This window comes from Erinaceus europaeus, chromosome 10 (assembly GCF_950295315.1).
Source record: "Erinaceus europaeus chromosome 10, mEriEur2.1, whole genome shotgun sequence".
In the NCBI taxonomy this organism is placed as follows: domain Eukaryota; kingdom Metazoa; phylum Chordata; class Mammalia; order Eulipotyphla; family Erinaceidae; genus Erinaceus; species Erinaceus europaeus.
The window spans coordinates 69377350-69389526 of NC_080171.1; positions in this window are offsets into that span (position 1 = coordinate 69377350).

Sequence of the window (12177 nt, forward strand, 5' to 3'; positions counted from 1 at the left end):
AGGTCTGCAAGTGTCTCTCAGTCTCTCTTTCTCTCTGCCTCCCTCTCCCTTCTCAATTTTTCTCTGTCCTATCAAATAAAATAGAAAGGAAAAAAATTTTAAAAACGACCACCAAGAATGAGGGATTCATAGTGCTAGCACTGAGCCCCAGTAATAACCCTAGTGGTAATAAGAAGTAAAATAATAATAATAACAGAAATAATAATATGAAAGGGAGGGAAAAAGGAGAAATGACTGCTAGGTGTATTGGATTCCTCATACTGGCACTGAGCCCCAGTAGCAAAAAAATAAGATAAGATAAAATAAAATAAAATAATCCACTGGATTGAATAGCCTGTTGAACCTCCTATTTGGTTTCTTTTTCCTTGTCCTGATCAAGATCATGTGGGAACCCTCAGTCTCCCCCATCCATCTTCTGTCAAAGGCATGAAAGGGGTCTGGGATTTATCTCAATCTATTTTCTCACCCGATAATGAGGAAAACTTAATTAGACTGAGTTCTTTGGGAATTGTTGCTGTGGGTATTATAAATAATAGACCATGATTTGTGTTCAGAACTGGTAAAGAGACTTCTGCCCACCTGGTACATTTTGCTATTTCTCCTCAGCCAGACCAAGATCTGGAGCTGGTTACTATCCAGTCCATACTTCCAAATAAAACAGTGACCTGAGGAAGGATGGTGGGACTCTAGAACCACTGACTTGCAAGTCCTGAGTTTACACTTGAATATAGTTGGAAATGCACACTGAAGTATGTAGAGCTGAGGGAGAAATACACCGCCATGACTGATGCCCTAAACTCAGCATCACCAGTCTGGAAACGCACAGGGAACATCAGTGAAGGACAGAAGAGCAGCGTCCACCAACCTGAAGGGGACAACACCTCCAGCTGATCGCCTCCTATCATGTGCAAATCTACCAAACCCCATTTTCCATGTGAATCCAGAACTCTGAGGTGGTTTTTTTGTTTTTGTTTTTTGTTTTATGTGAAACTGACTGGCATTTAAGTGTTTATATATTTTTTTAATGATTTGCTATTTCAAATTTGTTGGTGATTTTTTTTCCTAAAACCTTACCTTCAGGGAGGAAGCTTCATGAGCAGTTAAGTGTCTCTCTTTCTCCCTCTCTACCTCCCCCTTGGCTCTCAATTTCTCTGTCCTTCCAAAGGAAAAAAGGAAGGAATGAAGATAGATAGGAAGGTAGGAAGGAAGGAAGGAAGGAAGGAAGGAAGGAAGGAAGGAAGGAAAGGAGGGAGGGAGGAAGGAAGGAAAAGGGAAGAAGAAAGAAAGAAAAATGGAAAATGTGGCTGCCCAGAGTGGTGAATCCCTTGGGTAGGCACTGATCCCCATCAATAACCCTGGTACCAAAAAAAAAAAAATCTAAAACAACTGTGGGGGCAGGTGGTGTCGCACCTGGTTGAGTACATACATTACCATGTGCAAGGACCTAAGTTGAAGCCCCTAGCCTCCACCTGCAGGGGGAAAGTTTCACAGTGAAATACTGCTATAGGTGTCTCACCCACACACACACACTATCTTATCTCTCTTTCCTCTCAATTTCTGTCTCTATCAAAAAATAAATTTTAAAAAGATAACAATGAAACACTTGCAACAAAAAAAAATGCCTGTGGGGTATCAGTGTGTGTCCTACAGACCCACATCCCACCTCTCAAAGCACAGGACTCCTTCCCCTACCTCACAACACAGTGGTTCCTGCCTAGCACTGCCCACAGTTCAGTGTTTACCTCCTCTGATGACGAAAATGTACACTTTATACAGTCAGAAAGCATGCAGAATTGTAGCTGATATTTTGCAATTTTAGCAGCTGACTTTGCAGACCCTTGACAAATGTGACGTCATAAGAATATGCTTCCTCCTAGAAGACTCTCTGCAGAGATCACCAGATAATTATAGCTGTGGGGTACTCTCCACTTCAATTCACCCTGATCTCTCAGGCCCATCAATGCCCAGCATGGTCAATATTTTTTTTCTTGGTCTCCCTTGGCAAAGATGAGTCAAGGTGGAAATTTAATATCAATCAATTGAGCAAGCAATCAATCACACCTAAACCCTAAGGCAAAGTCAAAAGGCAAGACAGAGCTGTGCAAAAACCACTGCAGTTCACAAAGTACAGCTTTCTTTTCTACCACAGGAGTTCATAAGGGGGAAAAGACCCTAGTTCATGCTTTAATATCATAACTACTTATTGATGCAAGCATGAACAGTGGCAACACTGTTTTGTTGATGCTAAGTTTATATAAATGATGCATTACTATATTAATTTGTGTTCTTTCTATTGATCTAATTCATTCATCTTGATTACTATAGAGTACCTTATGACTTAAATATATCAGAATCACAATGTATTTCAGCTTTTTTTTTTTTTTCCTACAACACTGCTCACCTTCAGCATATGGTGGTGCTGGGGACTGAACGTGGAACCTTTGCTACCTCAAGCATGAAACTGTTTTTTCATAACCACTATGCTATCTCCCTAGCCTATTTTAGCCATTATTTTGATGACTATTTAGAAATTTTTAATTTCCACTATTATGATGTCCTGTGCCTTCAACATTAAGATTCTCTCTAACTACTGAGTTACAGCAAATACATTTTTGTTTGTTTGTTCCACCAGAGTTATTCCTGGGACTCAGTGCCTACACAATGAATCCACCCTTTCTGGCAGCCATTTTTCCCCTTTTTAATTTCTTTCTGTTTTCATTTTTGATAGAACAGAAAGAAATTGAGAAAGAAGACAGAAAGGGTGGGGATCAGGGGCTTCAACCAAGGTCCTTAAGCCTGGTAATGTGTGTGCTCACTCAAGCAGGTGCACCACTGCTCCGCCTGCAGCAAACACATTTTTATATTCTCTAGACTTTATTCTATTTCCCTTAAAGTCAACATCTCTACCAATAACATAGAAGATATTATTTTAAAAGTATCTTGTTTTTCTCTGTATGGACCTAAAGATAGCTTGGTTAACTTCTTTAACCAGAGCACCACACAGCTGTGGCTATTGGCCATGCCAGGGATTGAACCTGGAGCCTTTCATATGCAAGTCCAGTAAGTTATGACTGCATAATGTCCCAAAGCCATGAACATGTTTAAAAAATTATCTTTTTAAAAAGTAGAATATCGGGTGAGGGCTATGCCAAAAGACCCTCTTGCCTAAGGCTCTAAGGTCAAAGGTTCAGTCCCCAGCACCCAAAGCTAAACAGTACTCTAGAAAACAAAACAACCATAAACCAGAGCTGAACAGTACTCTAGAAAACAAAACAAACAAACAAAAAGTAGAATATATATATTGTGTGTGTGTCTCAGGAGTAGTCTTCACAGTTAATTGTTGAGTCCAGAAGAGCAAAAAGGGAGTTAAAAACGTATATTTGTATGTATATATCACCTCAGAAGGAAGGGGATAAAATAGAAATTGCAAATTTGCCTGTATTTTAAAAATAAAGTCATGAGGTCCAGGTGGTGATACACCCAGTAGAGTACACACACACATGGTAATGTGAGAAGAGGAGGAAGAAGAGAAAGAAATTTAGTATATTTGTGTCTTTATTTTTCAAATGTTTTTATCTTACTTACTTTTAAATTTTTATTATCTTTATTTACTGTGTATGTGTGTTAATCAAAGACAAACATTCTAGCCTGTCTCTGAAAGTTCTGGAAACAATAACCAAGCCAGAGTCAGTGAGCTCCTCAGGCACCGTGAGTGTGGTGTCCAAGTATCATCATCTACTACGAGCAACCAGATCTTCTTAGAGACATTCCTGGTTCCAGATTAAAAGCCAAGAAATACACAAGGTAAACATAAAACATCTCCCCTCAAAGTAAAGAGGCTTCCAAGGATTAGTACAATCATTAAAAGATTGAGAACCAATCTGTTGGTTAAAAATGGGGAGACCTGGCCACCAATAAAGAAAAAAAAAACTGCAATTGACTGAAAGTATAATGGAAATGTTAGATGTATAGATTCATTTTTATTTTAATTAATATTATTTTTATTGAGAGGACACAGAGTAATTGAGAAGCAACAGGAGATAGAGAGGGGAAGAGAAAGAGACACCTATAGACCTGCTTCACTACCTGTGAAATATCCCCCCTGTAGGGGAGCAGGAGATTGAACCTGAGTCCTTGTGCACTGTAACATGTGCACTCAACCAAGTGTGCCACCAACTGGCTCTCTCATTTTTATTTTATAAAAGGATCACCATTGGTTGTTTATGGAGGATTCAAGTAAGTCAATCACTATTCTGAAAATTAATAAAATGGAAGGAAAAAAATCAAGTACATTCTGCTTTCCAAAGGAGCTGTATTTAAGGCAATCAAATCAACATGGACAGCTTTAAATGCATTCCAGCCAAGAAATAATGATAACGTTGAAATGTTATCATCTGCAATCCTAATGAATTAATTATTCAGTTCATAAATATTAATGATGACTCACAACCCTTAGGGAGAGATAATCAGACAGAAAAGATAACACCAATTCTGAAAACTTAGCAAAAACAAATAAGCTAAAAAGGAATCTAACCAAACCTCTAGATCCAACTATCAACTGGCACATAGCTGAAGGAATCAAGAAACACGTCAACAGAGTCAGGAATTACCAAAATGCTCTGAGATTGATGTTGCTATCAAACAACTGAAACATAATGAATCCTAAAGACAATAGGCTCTGAAAAAGACTTTGAGTACCTGAGGTTCCTAAGACCCAGGTTCAGTCCTCAACATTACCATATGCCAGAGATGAGCTGTGCTGAGAGAGAGAGAGAGAGAGAGAGAGAGAAATAGAAAGAGAGAAACCACTGGAAAAATGTATTCATTTTCAAGGAAGTTAAGCTATCTAACATACTCAGAGTGTCCTCCCATCTTTAACTTAATCCTATCCAGAAAATAAGCCCCTTCAATTTAAGTCCCTAGTCATGTCTAATCCTTAATAACAGGCATCCTACACGCATTACTAAAGAATCGCAAAGTTCCCTCCCCAGGCTTTGTACACAAGTGCTTTCCACCATAACTCCACTGACATAACCGCTGAGTGTGCTACTGCTGTGAGCCTGTGTTGAATGGAAGCCAAAGGAGAAGATTCAGACTGTAAGGGTTTGATTTCTTCAAGATGAGAGATGCCCAGGAGGAGCCCATTTCCACATCTTTGGACAACATTCAGACCTCTGAAATTATAAGTCATGGTTCACAGAGTTTTATTCTTTATATGAAAATAGGATATCTAGATTATGGATTAACTAGAAACTTAGAAAACATCTGTAGAAGCTGTTACCAGGCGTTGGGCTGCGATTTTTCTACAGGGAGGGCATTGCTGATAGATTGTGAACATAGCATTAAAGGGATGAAACAATTTCCTAAAAGAGGGTCTAAAAAAAGCAGAACAGCTCCCCTGCTTCTCATGGTGTCTCAATCTTTTCCATATTTAGTGAGCAAGAGTCAAAAATATCAAAACTCCTGGGAAATTCTCCGTAAAAAGAATTTATTTCTGTTCAGCATAATTTAGTTCCATTTGTGGCTTTATCGTGCAAGGCTCAGGATCCCTTTTACTTCAAAGAGAAAGGAGGGGAGGAGGTACAGGAATGATTCATGTTTGTCAATCAATGATCCAGAGATCCTTTTGTCATTTGGCCATTTTCAGCACATTCCTATTAAATTAAAGAAGTGAAATAAAAAAATTAAAATGTTCTTAAATAGTATGAAGAATCCTAGGCTGCAACTTCACCATTTTATACATCAATGATGATAGAGATCTTATGTCATCTATAAATGCATAGCCAAAGAAGAAATTTTTTATGATAAACAATAGCATGCAGATATGACCACAGTGGATAAAGTGACTACCTTGGAAATATCAAGTCCTACATTCAATCCTGGCATCATATATGCCAGAGAAATGCTCTGGTCCCCACCCCAACCCCTGTTTCTCTCAAATAAATAATTCTTTAAAAATACCATACAGTGAGAAAAAAATACCATACAGTGAGCAGGACATTGATTTTAACTGTTCTTAATTTACACTGTGCAAGTCAGACAAAAGGCAAGACTAGAGAAAATAATGACTTTTTAAAAAAAACTCAAAACTCTGAGATCATGCCCATGAGGACAAAGAACTAGGCTCTGCATGAGCTATTTTCTAAAGCCAAGAAAATCATGCTTTTCCCAAACAACTCACAATCGATGGCTTTATAATATTGGTGCATGTTAAGATCCTAGACCTGGGATGGCATTTGTAGGTCATTTGAGTACACAATTCCAAATGCTGACCTAGAAGAGAATTCAGTGCAATATAACTAAAACAACCAGATTTAAATACATATACACACATACATACATACATGAGGGACCAGGTGGTGATATACCCAGTAGAGTACATACATTACCATGCATGAAGACCCAGGTTCTAATCCCTGGTCCCCACCTGCAGGGAGAAGTTTTACAAATGGCAGAGCAGTGCTGCAGGTATCTCTCCTCTATCTCTCTCCTTCTCTCTCTCTCTCTCTCTCTCTCTCTCTCTCTCTCTCATTCTCTACCAAAGAAAAGGAAAAAAGCATGGCCTCTGGAAGAGTTTTAATGGCTAATTTAAAAGTCAGCATTTCAAGGAATGTAAAAATATCCTGTTCCTATGAAAAATGGGAAAACTCCTCAAAATATTAAAAACAGACCTACCATGTGACCTAGAAATTCCTCTCCTAGATATCTACCCAAAGGACACAAGAACACTTCTTCAGAGAGACCTCTGCATATCATGGCAACACTATTTGTAACATCCAAAATTTGAAACAACCCAAATATGTCCAATGAAAGACGAATGGCTAAGGAACTTATGGTACTATACAAAATGAAATACTAAATAGTCAACCCTTATCTGCAACCTTGGGAAACCTATTGTAGCTTCCAATGGAGGGAATGGTAATATAGAACTCTGGTGGTACAAAAGATGTGGAATTATACCCCTGTTATCTTATAATTTTGTAAATCAACATTAAGTCACTAATATTTTTAAAACTGTGTTCAATGCAAGAAAAAAAAGAAATACTACTCATCTGTGAGAAACAGTGAATTTTTTTTTTTTTGCTGCAATTTGGATGGAGTTTAAAGGAATCATTTTTTTTTTCATTAAAAGGAAACACTGACAAAACCATAGGATAAGAGGGGTACAATTCCACACAATTCCTACCACCAGAACTCCGTATCCCATCCCCTTCCTTAATAGCTTTCCTATTCTTTAACCCTCTGGAAGTATGGACCCAAGGTCATTGTGGGATGCAGAAGGTGGAAGGTCTGGCTTCTGTAATGGCTTCCCCGCTGAACATGGGCATTGGCAAGTCAATCCATACTCCATTTTAAATGAAATATGCCAAAAGAAGGATGAATATGGGATGACTTCACTCATAGGTGGGACTTAAGAAGTAAAGCAAGGCTTTATCTGCATCTATTGAGATAATTATGTAGTTTATGATCTTTCTTTTACTGGTGTAGTGGGTCACATTTATTGATTTACATATATTGAACCAGCCTTTCATCCTCAATATCTCATTTGGCTGAGGGACTAAGAAAGTTGTGGTAGTGATCCAGGACGTAGGTAGCACAATGGATAAAGCATTGAACTCTCAAACATGAGGTCATGATTTAAACCCCCAGCAGCATATGTACTGGTGTGATCTCTGGTTCTTTCTCTCTCTCCTCCTACCATTCTCATCAATAAATAAATAAAATATTTTTTAAAAAGAAAGTTGTGGTATATCTACACAATGGAATACTACTCAGCTATTAAGAATGAGGAATTCATCTTCTTCATCTCATCTTAGAGGTTGAAATCATGTTAAGTGAGATAAGCCAGAAAGAGATGGATAGATGTGAGATGATATCACTCATGTATATAAATTGAGAAACAAGAACAGAAAGAGGAAACAAAGTAGAACTTGGACTGGGTTTGTGTATGACACCAAAGTAAAAGACTCAGGTTGAGGTGGGGAGGTGTTCAGGTCCTGTTGCATGATGGTGGAGGAGGATCTAGGTGAGGAGTTAGAGTGTTTTGCAGGAAATTTTACCCATGTATCAATAATTCCATCCACTGTAAACCATTAATACCCCAATCAAAATTTTAAAAGAAAAAAATAAGAATATAATAATAATGTAAATTAAAAAATAATAATAAAGCAGAGAAAACACAGGCTGAAATTTCCACTGTGAGCTACTTCATGTATGGACTCTAAAGAAGGGGGGGAAGTTATAATACCCTATGGTAGAGAAGGGTGGGTGGCAATTTAGTGGAGATGTGAAACTGTACCCCTGTAAAAGTACCAATCTTACAAATCAACATTTTTCCCAATAAAGTGACTTTTTTTTTTAAGTTAGCACTATTCAAATTGAAGTGAACCTTGGACGTACATACTAAACCCATATGACATATTTGCCTGTTATGGACTAAATTATGTCTCCCCACAAAATCCATATATTGAAGCCTTGATCTTCTATGTGTCTGTGGAGATATTAGGAGGTAGTTGAGATTAAATGAATTTGTAAAGTTGGTGGTCTTAATTCAGTAAGATAATGGTGTTATATGGAGAGGAAGGATATTAAATCTTTTTCAATTAGCCTTTTTATTATTAGATAGGACAAACAGAAATTGAGTGCACATGGTGCAAAGTGCAAGAACTGGCATAAGGATCCCAGTTCGAGCCCCCGGTTCCCCACCTGCAGGGGGCAGGTCTGCAGGTGTCTGTCTTTCCCCCTCTCTGTCTTCCCCTCCTCTCTCCATTTCTCTCTGTTCTATCCAACAATAATGACATCAATAACAACAACAATAATAACTACAACAGCAATAAAAAAACAGCAAGGGCAACAAAAGGGAAAATAAATAAACATATATTTTAAAAGATTATTATTATTATTATTTTTACCAGAGCACTGTTCAGTTCTGGCTTATGGTGTTGGGGGTATTGAACCTGGGACTTTGGAGCCTCAGGCATGAGAGTCTGTTTGCATAACCATTATGCTATCTACCCTCTGCCCCCAAAAAAAATTTTTTAAGAGATAAATTGAGAGGGAAGAAGGAGATAGAGAAGGAGAGAGAGACACCTGCAAATTTGTTTCACTGCTTGTAAACCTTCCTCCAGGCTGGTGGGGAGTAGGGACTAGATCCCAGGTGCTTGTAATGCATGATAATGTGCGGACTTAACTGGGTCTACCACTGCCTGGCCCCAGGACACTCAATTTTTATTTCTTCATGTGTGCACAGAGTCACAGGGCCACAGAGACAAGGAGAAGGTAGAATAGAGTCCTTGCCAGAGATCACGTAGTCCAGCATCTGGAGCTTGAATTTCTTGTCTCAAGAATCTTAAGAAATAAATACCAAGGGTGGAGGAGATAACATAATTGTTATGCAAACATACTCTCATGCTTGAGACTCCCAGGTTCCATTCAATCCCCCATACCACCATAAGCCAGAATGTCTGGTGTTCAAACCACTCCAACTCTAATGTTTGGATACTGCAGCCTGAGTGGACTAACATGCTGCTGCTTGTAGAATCACTGCACAAATGCTAAAGACAGAGCCATCACAATGGATGGACTCAGGTCTCTGACCTAGTACACAGGTTGCCACGTAATTTGAGGAAAGTTGAATTTAGCAGAAATGTCAGGGGTCAGCTGGTGGCACACCGCGTTAAGCACAGATAGCAGAACTGTTAATAATTTCTAATCCTTGTCTCTTGCAATTTATAGTCCTTGTCTCAAACCTTAGTGGTTTGTGTCTGGGGGAGGTTTTGCCAAGGATCTTCGCTATAGTGAAATCGGCTGGTAAAGAGAAGTAGAGCAGTTCAAGGCTTCTTTTGCCATAGCACAAGTGACCACGTAGCAAAGAAGGAGAGGAAACACGTCAGTTATTATAAGCTCCCTTGATTGCCACCTCACATAGGTCCAATATCAAGTCTCAGAGCAAAAGACTCACCTCTGTTTCTTTTCTTTAATATTTATTTATTTATTTATGAGAAAGGAGGAGGGAGAGAGAAAGAACCAGGCATTACTCTGGCACATGTTGCTGGGAATTGAACTCAGGACCTCATGCTTAAGAGTCCAATCACTTACCATTGCACTACCTGCCAGACTACCCTCCCTCTCTCTCTAAACTCTTTTTTTTTTTCTTTCTCTCTATCTTCTCTTTCTTTTTTTCCCCCCAGTTCCACCAGTGTTATCACTAGAGCTTAGTACCTGTAGGACAAACCCACCACACCTAAGTAACCACTTTTTTCCCTTTACCCTCTCCCTTTGAGAGGGGTGGGGGAGACAGAAAGAGACAGACAGACACCTACCTACAGTACCTACTTCACTGCTAATGGGGAACAGGAGCTCTTGGGAACATGTGCACTTAACCAGGTGTGCTTAACCAGGTGCACCACCACTGGGCCGCCTCGAAATTCTTTGACTAGCTAGTCTATGTTAGTGACATCAGAAAACAAAAATAAGTGTCAGTCAGTGACTCACTGGAATAGTGCATTCACTTTGCCAGGCTTATGACCCAGGGTACAGTCCTGCTCCCATGTGCTGGAGACACCTTTGGTTTCTCTCTCTCTCTCTCTCTCTCTCTCTCTCCCTGTCCCTTTGTCTGAAAAAGTCAACCTTTAAAGTAGTAAAACTCTAGTGACAAAAAAAATCACTATTTGAACCTGCGTTTATTATTTATCAACAAATGAGAATAGTAATTCATAATATATAATCGACTTCTCAAGAGTCTTTGATCTGAGAAGATCAAAGAAGAGGATTTTCATGCAAATCCAAAACACTACACAAGCACTTGATTAAAAGAAGTAATGGGGATGGAAAAGATAGTTCATTGGGTTCATCATGACTATGGCTCAAGTCATTGCTATGGCATCTTTCTCTCTGTCTCTGTAGGCTGGGACAGTAAGATCCACATGTGTGTGAGGCCTTGGTTGTGAAAATATTTTTGAGTTATGACACATCAAGTGACTCTTCTGCCATCCATGTGTCCACTCCTGGCTGTAATTCATGAGTGGACATCTCAGTATGATTTAAATTTATTTGATGACAGTGCCCATCCACACCCTTCCTTTTTTTTTTTTTAACCCAACCCTATTATGTGACCCATGCACTGAGAATATTAAATTGATAGACTGATGTCAAGGGGAAGGGGTGATTTTGGTGATAACCTAGGAGACAGTGTCAATATACACCCTTCAGCAGGGGAGATAGCTCCACTTGACAAAGCACAGCATCTGCATGCCTGAGGCCCCAGAAGTCATAAGTGCAATCAATCCCCACCACCATCAGAATTTAGAATTGTGCAGTACTCTGATCTCTCTCTCATAAAATAAGTCTTTTTTTTTAATGAATACATCATCATGTATCACTATGAGAGCCTAGGAGTGGCAGGGAGGGAGAAGGAATTGGGGTGCTTCTGGCTTCTAATGGGTACAGGCTGGGGATGCCATTAAACACTCCACAGTCCACCGAACACCCACTCACCCCCCAAAAATAATTACTCTTCAATGCAAATTGTGCCAAGGTTAATAAACCCTAAACCAAGAGGCCTTAAACAAAAACGGAATTACCTTATGATCCAAGAATCCCACTCAGGCATTTATCCAGTGGACACTCAAACACTAATTAAAAGGGATATATGCACCCCTATGTTCATAGCTGCATTATTTACAATAGCCAAAGAGTGGAAGCAGCCTAAATGCCCATCAACAAATGACTGGATCATTTCAACAATTTTAGATAAATAGACATCCAACTCTAAATCTGAACTATTTTTCCCAGGGTTTTTATTTTTTTTTTTATTTTACTGTAAATCACACTAGAAGGGATTCAGCTACTCCTTAAACATTCATTAACTTTGGGGTTCCATTTCATCTGTCCCCCCTTTGAAAAGTCCATTTTCCTAGCATATTGCATCTCTGCATCTGCCTGGTGTCACCAGAAAGAACAAATAAAGTTATCATGACCTGACAAAAAAAAAAAAAAAAAAAACATGACTGGATAAAGAAGTTATGGGGGCAAGGGTAGACAGTATCATGGTTATGCAGAGATTCTCATGACTGAGGCTCTGACGTCCCAGGTTCAATCCCCCACACCACCATAAGCCAGAGCTGAGCTGTGCTCTGGTGTTTGTGTCTTTCTCTCACTGCGTCTCTCTCAAAGATA